Source organism: Macaca mulatta, chromosome 15 (genome assembly GCF_049350105.2).
Source record: "Macaca mulatta isolate MMU2019108-1 chromosome 15, T2T-MMU8v2.0, whole genome shotgun sequence".
Taxonomy (NCBI): Eukaryota; Metazoa; Chordata; class Mammalia; order Primates; family Cercopithecidae; genus Macaca; species Macaca mulatta.
The window spans coordinates 58,966,913-58,977,130 of NC_133420.1; positions in this window are offsets into that span (position 1 = coordinate 58,966,913).

Sequence of the window (10,218 nt, forward strand, 5' to 3'; positions counted from 1 at the left end):
AATATGGTACAGATTTCCAAAGCTGTACTACACAACCAGAGGAGACAACCTGGAATGCTCTCCAGTCAGAAACAACCACAGAGCCTAGCCAGAAGCCCCTCTTAATGACAGAGTCTAGCCAGTGGTCTCACCAAACTACAGAGCACAGCCAGTAATGCCGTTTGACCTTAGAACACAGGAAGTGATCCAGCCCAACTAGAGAGCCTGACAACAATGTCTACCCATATGGAGTTGCAACCAGATAGCCCATCCAGGATCCCAGGCTAGAATCCCCAGCCCTAAATAGTAAAAGTCTGTCACCATCAAAGAACACCTGCAAAGGCTAAAAGAGGTTACCATCTTCTCAAATGCACAAGCAGCAATGTAAGGACACAAGGATTATAAAAAGTCAGAAAAATATAATATCACCAAAAGAAACTAATAAATCTCCAGTAATAGGCCCAGAAGAAAAGAAGATACATAAAATGACTGACAGAGAATTCAGAATAGAATAATGTTGGCTTGAGTCCTTTCCTTTCTTCCTTTCTTTCCTTCCTTCCTTCCTTCCTTCCTTCCTTCTTTTCTTTCTCTGTTATCCAGGCTGAAGTGCAGTGGTGTGATCACAGTTCACTGCAGCCTCAAATTCCTAGGTTTAAAGGATCCTCCTGCCTCAGTCTCTCAAGTAGCTAGGACTACAGGCACATGCCACCACTCCTGGCTATTTTTATTGTTGGTAGAGGCAGAGTCATGTTATGTTGCCCAGACTGGTCTCAAACTCCTGTCCTCAAGTGATCCTCCCACCTTGGCCTCCCAAAGTCCTGGGATTACAGGTATGAGCCACCACACATGGCCTGACACTTTGACCATATTCTATGGGAAGTTCAATGTCCTCTCCTCCTCCTAAGATATCTGTGAATTCTGGATGGATTATGTTTCAGGGCTATCTCTAGCTCTAATTCCTTCCCTCATTGATGTATTATTCTCAAACACATCTCATCTTCACCTCTTCATTCTACTTATTAATACCAAGTGTAGTAGACTTTACTAAAGTAAGGTGAGATGAGGGAATGTGTTCACATCCTAGCAATTGATAACAGGATGTTAAAACAAGGCTCTTTCTGTCTCTGTTTTGTTTCAGGTCACAATGGCTGGCTAAGAACAAAGTAATAGTCTCAAATATCTCTACATCCTTAAGCAAACTGTTGGAACAGATTGTGTAGGTCTCAAAAAGAGGTGTTTTTTTTAAAAAAACAACAGTTTGCTGATTCTAGCCCATCACCCAGCCTGAAGGCATAAGAAGGTTGAAGCTGGAGGGGCAAAGAGAGAACCTCTTTGGAGAAAATTGGTTATGTAATGTAGTTTTTTCCCCTTACATTCACAAGGAGAGGGGTTGGGTTTTTTCCCCTGCTGAGAGAGGGAGCCTTAAGAGAACCATTCAGGCAATTTGATCTGTGATTCTTGAAGTTCTGGAGCACAGAATTTAATTCCAGGCCCAGGCCTAAAAAAAGAAAAAAATAACAAAACACATAGGCAAGAGCCTGCTTGAAAGAATCTATGGCAATAAATGGAAACTGTGTTGGGAGCAAGCCACACCTCCATGAGTAGTGGGGTGCTGGGTGGATGAGAGTATCTCAGGGATCAGATCCAGACATGGTCACATGGGAGGGAGTCAGCTTGGAGTCATCTTGGATTCCCTCAAAGAGGATTTCCCAGAAGGGCAATAGGAACATCCTTCGGATACACAGCGGTTGAGGGGAAGTTTCACTCACATTAGGCGGGATGCAGTCAGAAGCTGCAAAGGAGAATGTCTCAGGGACATCATGAAAGCACCCTTTGGGGACAGAATCAGCACTGGGACTCTGCTCTGCTCAAAGGGCACCAGCGCCTGACTGTGCCTGTGCTAGCCAAGGAGCACATTTCCTGTTTCTTCTCTCTGCACTCCCTCTCCACTTTGCCGCATCTTATTTCCAGCCCTAAGTGGGCAAGAGACAGCCCAGTGAGGGGGTAAGAAATAGAAGACCAAGGTGGGGAAATAATAGGGAAGAAGCTGACCCACCATGGGTGTCCAAGTTTGAGGCAGGCCAGAGATGGTGGGTGAGGAAGAGAAACAGAGAGCTTTAACTTTGAATGCAGTAAAGTTTCAACAGTTGCATTTCAATTGTCCATTTTATTTACTGAAAGGAGAATGTCTTCATGATTGGAAGCATTGAGATTTTTGTTATCTGTGAATTCCTAGAAAGATTAATGGACTTGCCTAGACTTGCATGCAGGGACAGAGAAGGAATGGGCCCTCATAGCAGCAAGCGCCTTGATCCTATATGTTTGGGAGGGGATGAAGGGAGGCTGGATGTGGTTTCAGACACCACCTTCCCTTCCATCCTCTGGGTGCTGAGGCTTTTGGTTTGGACGAGGGAGGAGGGGAAAGGAAAGAGAAGATGTCTCTTTATTTAACTGGGTAAGGTTGTAGCCTCCGGGATGGCTGACGGCAAGCCAAATTCGTCTTCTACAGTTTTGATAGGGACAGTGGTGACTTCAACATGTCCAGTTGATAAGGGACTTGTGTCCAAGAAACTCCTTTGGCCATTAGAGGTCCCTTGAAAAGTTTGATAGAACGTTTCAACTGAACCCCAGCTAGTGGACTTCTCACCATGTTCCTCTGATATGAATGCCTCATTGTTCTCTACATGAGGGTAGTCAGGGACCTACACATATGAGGAGGCTGGGGAGACTGTCTCTCTTTCTCATTCAAGTTACACAGCCTGAGCAGTGATAAAGAAATGAAATGCTGGCTCTTCTCCTTGCAGGCACTTCCTTTCTTTGTGAATACTTAGAGAAGGAAAATACACAACCTCAAGAGAGTCTAAGAGCAGGAAGACCCCCCTTAACCTTACAGGAAGGGAATAGCCTCTCTCCACAAATGCAGCACTGCCACAAGGCTGATAATCTCTCAAGCTTCAGGTCTTTTCTTCCTATGGAGTTTGCGTATGGGTGGTGGATCGGGCAGGTGATTCCGGAATTAGCACTCTCAGTAAGTCTGTGTTGCTGAACATCCAAAGTGGAGCCCGAACATCCAAAGTGGAGCACCAAGTGCCTTTTGCTTTCTCCATTCAGGGTCTTAGCTGCAGTCCTGGGGCAACAGGAAAATCCCCAGTTGACACACCTGTTACCAGACAGCTGTGGAAAGCCTGCCTTAATAGTCAGGTCTATCTCACCTTCTGCCACTGGAACCTATCATCCGTTAAACTATCCAAACAATTTAAAAGTCCATTTATGTTTCTTGTCAGTAGCCACTCTTGAGTTAACATTAACATGCACCATGCATATGTTATTTACCAGGTGAGATACAGCTACTGAGAAATAGGCCCAGGATATAATAAAAAGAAGACATGTTGGAGAGAATCCTCCTCTGGACAGTCCTTTTTATAAAGGTCAGTGGACTGTCTTGTACACCCTCCCTTTGCAGGCAGGAACTGATTGTTTTGAAGGCAGTAGTTTTCATGTTTGTGTGTAAGCAACTCAAGCAATAATGATTCCTTGGATTAGTTTAAATGTGCCTATTCCTCCTCTGTGACTAATTAAGACTGAATTCCGTGCATACAAGAAGCTGTTGGCATTTGCTGGTATCTGTGCAGACCTGCTGTGTTTGATTAGCCACTATTCGTTCATAGCTGTTGGACAGACCAGCTGACTTCCAGGATTGTCTCAATTATCAAGACACCTTGTCATCTTTCTGGTGAAATTTTGACATCTTCACATAATCCCAGTAGAGACTGTATGTTTTAAACTTGGTCTTATCTGGAAGACTAGTAAAAACATTGGGCACTTCCTCCTTAGGTAGTTAATGAAGTCCCTGCCAATTACAATAGAACAAATTACTTACAAATAGTTCCTATTTTTGTCAGTGCTAAAAATACTTTTTCATTTATATTTTCTTCCAGACTAATGTCCCTTTCCAAAGTGAAGAATTGAAAAAGAAAAGTTCTGAATACCAACCTTATTAGACTAACAATGCAGCATTTAGGAGGATAAATTGAAAATGCATCTCTGAATTATAAATAATGTATAACCTCGCCATATAATATGGTGCATCCCACAATAATGTTGCTCTTTTTTTTCTTAGGGTGTAATTTTTTTTTACTTGTGGATTTGTATTAAAGTCCCAAGTCCTGGCGGTGGGATCAATGGGTAGAGTTTTTAATTGGAGCTCTCTCATGATTATCTAGATTGGCACCTGCTGTCAATCAGCTTCTAAAGAAATTACTGAGCCAATGATTAGGCTGCTGCTCCTGGAGATGTTAGGCCCCTTGGGGGCAATGTTAAGGCTCCCAACCACAGGGGAACCCTTAAGAACAGTGGAGCCATAATTTTCCAAGTTGCCGGCTTACCCGGCAACATACATGTCTCAACTTTCTGGCTGAGTGAACTCAGAAGGATGATATCCCAGTATACATTGGGTCCACATGATTTTATAAGCAAAACAATGCTGCAAGTCCCCTAACAGCTTCCATTAGAGTAAAATGATAATACCTCATGCACGTGTGTGGAGCCCTTCACAGTTGTGCATTATATAATTGAATCCCATTGATAAAATAACAAGGCTGTGCTGGTCATTTCTGGAGAAAATATACCAAGTTCACAAAATTTTTCCCCCCTTGGTGTACATCATACTTTTTTAAAAACACTTTTTATATAAATTAAAAATACAAATCTTTTTTAGACTAACATTTTATAATTACTTAACGTTGTTAATTCAGGACCCATTAATTTAATTCAGGTGGGATTGAGCTAAATTTATTTTTTCCTCATCCTTGAATTGTGGCAAATTATGATAAAAAGTGTTCTATTGGTTAAAAAATGAGCTGCCACTTTCTTATAAAGTTAAATGTACACCTAACATGTGACCTAACAATTCCACTCAGATTTTTCCCCAAGAGAATGGAAATATGTGGAAATACACCCAAAGAAGTATATGCAAACATTCATAGCAGTTTTATTTGTAATAGCTAAAAACTAGAAGTAGCCCAAACATCCATCAGTAGGTGAGTGGATAAACAAACAGTGATATAGCCAAACAGTGGAATATTAGCAGCAAAACGAAATGAACTGCTGATACGTGGGAATGAATCTCAAAAACAATGCTGAGTGAAAGATGCCAGACACAACAGATTATATGCTGTATGGTTCTACTTCTGTGACGTTCTAGAACACACAAAATTAATTCATAGTGACAGAAAGCAGATCGATGGCTGCCTGGGGATGGGGGTGCGGTTATTGACTGCGCAGTATATTTTGAATATTTTGAGGTGAGGTGATGGAAATGTTTTATTTCTGGATTGAGGTGGTAATTATACAGGTATATACATTTGTCAAAACTCACAATTTGTACACTTAAAATGTAGGCATTTTATACTATGTAAGTTATAACAACAAATTAGGTTTTTCAAAAAGTGACATCCTGTTACATATATCTTTATTAATAACAAAATTTCTCTATCTCTTGTATCTCTCTGTGCTTCTCTTCTTTCTGGTGTTAATTTGTTTGTTAGCAATACTATTTCCAACATCCAAATGGTATTGGGAATCCCAGCTTGAGTTTGACAGATAACTTATAAAACAAGAAAAAAGAGACTTAGCCTTTCCACTCCAGGTCTAACAGGTCCCCAGATTCTATCTCTTCCAACTCCTAAATGTTTCTGTGTCTTTATGCTGCTGCCTCGCTCCACCTGCACTGCTTTAATTTGGCATTCAATTATCTCTTCACTGGTCTTCCCTCCTCTGATTTGGTTTGAACAAGGGGATCCTTCATACTATCTTCCAAGTTCCAGAAAACAAAATGCTACCCAGAAGCCTTATGGCTGAGGGAAGGGCAGGGATGTTGGAGAAGAAGCAAGACAGAGGGTGGAACTGAATAGGGGCTTTGGGGAAAGCTTGGTGAAGGTCTCCTATGCTTGCTCTGGGATTCTTAGGCCCGAGATGTGGTTGTAAGTAAACTGGATTGTTCTCAATGCCATTGGTGTTTTTCTGTGTTCATTTCTTCAGTGTGTTAGTAAAGCCTTTTAGAAAGTATTGGCCCATTTCAATTATGTTCAAGAGAAACAGGGACAAATGTGCTGGTAGCCACAGAAATCAAAGGCAGAGAACTTCAAGGAGGACAGGAGACTTGGAAGGGTAGAGCCAAAGCTCAAAGATGCAGCCCACTTCAGCTCCTAGCATCCAACCACCCTTCACAATTTTCTCCCAAGTCACTGCTTTTCTGCCTGCCCCTAAGAGGATGCTACCCTGTGTGTATTATGGGAGTGATTTTCTTTGTGTCTGTTCCCTCACATTTTTCTCTGCCAAAGAGTTGGTGATAGTGAATGGTCACCTGGGAGGATAAAGGTGACGATTTTAGGCCAGCTTAGTTCATTGTAAAAGGCCTCTAAGAGCCTTTCACCTCTCTGAAAGTGCCTTTTATCAAGACTCCAGATAGGATAGCCTCCAGTGAGAGATTTCCCATCAATTACACACTTGTCAGGAGAAGCACAGGCCCAGCTTAGAGATTTCTGTCTTAAACTTTCAAAGGAAGCTGCTTGCTAAAGGTTCTGGAGCTGGAGGAGCCACAAAAAATCAAACAAGTAAGCAGAAACCAAGTTTGACTTCTGGCCCTAGGGGTTGGAGAGATGGAGATGAAAGCTGACAGGCTCCTGCGTGACAAGGCCTCTGTGGAGCTCAAGTGGGTGACTCACAAATCTGAGTGGCACTTCCTCTCCATGAGTCATCCTGTGAGCAAGGCCTGAACACTCCTGCCCAGCCCCTCAGTGTGAACGCTCCTGGCCTGCTGACCTGCATATTTGCAGGCAGGCCCTGCTACCCTCAACACAGGACACATCCTTGGGGGGTACAGCCTCACTCTGCCTCAGCCCAGCAGATACTTGCTATGGCTAAAAATGCAGGGGACATTTTATCATGGGGGGCCCATGGGGATGAGCTCTGTTCGTAGGTTATTTTGTAGTCCTGGTTCTGCTGTTGACAAACTGAGTGAACTTGAACTTCAGTATGTCACTTAGTCTTAGTCTTTGGGGGCCAGAGTTTCCCAAACTATAAAACAAAAAGAGTACATTGTTTTGTGGAAGAAAGGATACATACACAGCCATGGTGTTAGATGTTGACAATAATTTGTGGGGAGTGCAGATCAAAGGTAGGTTAATAACACAGAGAGGAAGTGATATTTGAACTGGGTCTTGAAAGAGCAAAGAGTTTTCCAGTCAGGCAAGAGAGAAGAATATTCCATGCTAGGCAATATATTCGTAAAGCACTGAAGGCAGAAGAGGCAGGGGAGAGATGATGAGGCCAGCATGTGGGAGGAGCAGTGGATTCAAGAGCACGGGAGCGGGAGAGGAGCATGGAGGTGGTTTAGATGCAGGATCAGTAGGTGATGTCCACTGCAGGAACATGCTTCCCACATTTACAGAGGATGGCCTGCTGGTTTCTGGGTTGGGTGACTGAGCATCTGATGATTTAATTAAATAAAACACCCAAAGAAGAAGAGGGGGGGAAATGATGAATCGAATTTCTGACCTATTAAAATGGAAGCATCAGTGTTCAACATACTGACGTGTCCATGAGCTGGATAAACCAGTCTCATACCCAGGGGAGTTCTTGAAGCTAGAAGCACAGATCTGGTGTCATCAGCTGACGTTGCTCTAGATTGTTTCGAAGTTCTTTTTTAATTCAAAGACAAAGGATTTGTGATTCTACATTTTGTAAAAGGAAAAATTCAAAAATAAATCTTTTTTCCTCTCATTCTAGTGAGACACTTGGTATGTTACCCCCTGCTTCTCTTTCAGTAGTGTTTATGTGTCACCATAGGGTGTTTGCAGGATTTATGCTACCAAATTTTGTTTTATTGAGTTTCCGTTGGCTGTTCATTGTGGTATTTTAGTCAACATAGAATGGTCTCAGCCCAGAGAATTAAACAGTAGACTGACATCAATGAATCCTTAAAAAAGGGTTTGGAAAAGATTTTTAGCTATTCTCATCAATGATCAATGGCTCGCCATTTTATGTAGAATAAAGTTCAAGCTCTTCAGTTTGACATTTGTTTCTGATCTTTTTCGCCATGCCATGAGCAGCCCTATGGAAAGGCCCATGTGGTGAGAAACTGAGGCCTCCAGCCATCAGGCACATGAGTGAGCATGGATACAGGTTCTGCAGCCAGGTCAAGCCTTAGATGATGCAGCCCTGGCCAACACCTTATCTTCAGCCCCATGAGAGGCCTAGAGCCAGAAGCACCTAGCTAAGCCACTCCTGGATTCCTGACCCTCAGAAACTATTAGATAAATGTTTGTTGTTTTAAATTTCTAAGAGTTTTTGGGTCATTTGCTAAGGTAAAATCAGGAGAAGGAGAAAATTGCTTTTCTGATAATACTGTATGTGGAAAATGGGCCAGGAAAGGCCGAATGTGATTTCAGTACTTTGGAGCTCTGCAAGGTGCTGAAAGGAGGGGACAGGGGGTCTGGTTCTGACTCTTCTGCCTGTTCACTGAGTGGCCTTGAAAACATCATATCTCCTGTTTTTTCTGTTTGGGCCTTCGTTTCCTTACTTGTAAATGGCAATGGGAGTGTTAGTGTCAGGCTCCGGTCTAAAATCTTTACTTATGTGCAATACTTAATAGTGGGCAAAATGTTTTACATATTGTGGTCAGGATTTGGAGACAACAAAAAATAGTTCCCCAAATTTCAAACTAAGGAAAATAAAATTGGCTTTTGGGAGTCAAACTTCAAAGTCAGTACGTATGGCTTAGGACAGAGACACACCAAATTACCTTAAAGCAGTATTTAAGGGGGCTTCTGACAGGCTACAAACTAAACCAAAAATATAATTACTTTCTTCTTACCAATGAATGACTGGAAATACCACGAATGCTCATTTTTTAATGCACAAAAAGCTCTTCAGAGACTTTCTGGAACAAAGTAAATACTTGAGAGATGTTACTTATTACGTTTATTTATAGCTAAGGGAAACAGAAAATGAATAAGTTGGTCATTGAAAGATATTATGATCTGATATTTATAAATAAGGGAGTCAGGGTTTATTAAGAACTCTAACTTGGTGTTCTAATAAGAAGTCTAGCTGCTACACACAATACTGGATAGCATGGCAAATGTCCAACCCTGCACAGAAAACAAAAAGTTGGAATTCCTGAGATGCTCAGGCAGGATGTGTTGTTATCAGTGCCTCATCATAGATGTCATGAATTGGATCTGACTTTCAATTGCTGTTATTCTTGAATTAATTAAAGCACTTAGCAAAATTATATACAGGCCTTATCCTTATAGATACCCTCTGGGGGTAATGCTGATTTGTTATGATTTGAATATTATGTTGTTCCTCTCTCATTTGGATCACAATATTCTTTATCTGCTGGGAAGTGGAAAGGGGTAGAGTGGGTGATTTTGTGTGATTTTTACTGTATTCAATGAGCCATGGTAAAACTTTTGAAAATGAGTGACTTAACGGCCCTGTGGGGCCAGGCTTGACCATTGTGCAATTGAATATATGAACCTAGCTGAAGCAAAAATTGTGCCAATCAGCAGCCATGCGAGCAGCAGCAATGGGAGCCAGTGGGATTAGGAGAATCAGGGACTCACACTATTATTGGCCATCTATTGCTCTCCAGGGACAAGAGAGCCTTGGCCAACAGCCCTAATGGGAAGGGTATATTGAATATGAAGATGCACACATGGGATTGTGTCCAACAGACTTCGAACTTCCCTGTTTTCTTGGCAAATTCATCCTTATTGTTGAAAAATGTATCCTCTCATGTGAAGAAATAGGAACACTTTTACACTGTTGGTCAGACTGTAAACTAGTTCAACCATTATGGAAAACAGTATGGCGATTCCTCAAGGATCTAGAACTAGAAGTACCATGTGACCCAGCCATCCCATTACTGGGTATATACCCAAAGGATTATAAATCATGCTGCTATAAAGACACATGCACACGTATGTTTATTGCGGCACTATTCACAATAGCAAAGACTTGGAATCAACCCAAATGTCCATCAGTGACAGAGTGGATTAAGACAATGTGGCATATATATACCATGGAATACTATGCAGCCATAAAAAAGGATGAGTTTGTGTCCTTTGTAGGGACATGGATGCAGCTGGAAACCATCATTCTCAGCAAACTATCGCAAGAACAGAAAACCAAACACCACATGTTCTCACTCATAGGTGGGAACTGAACAATGAG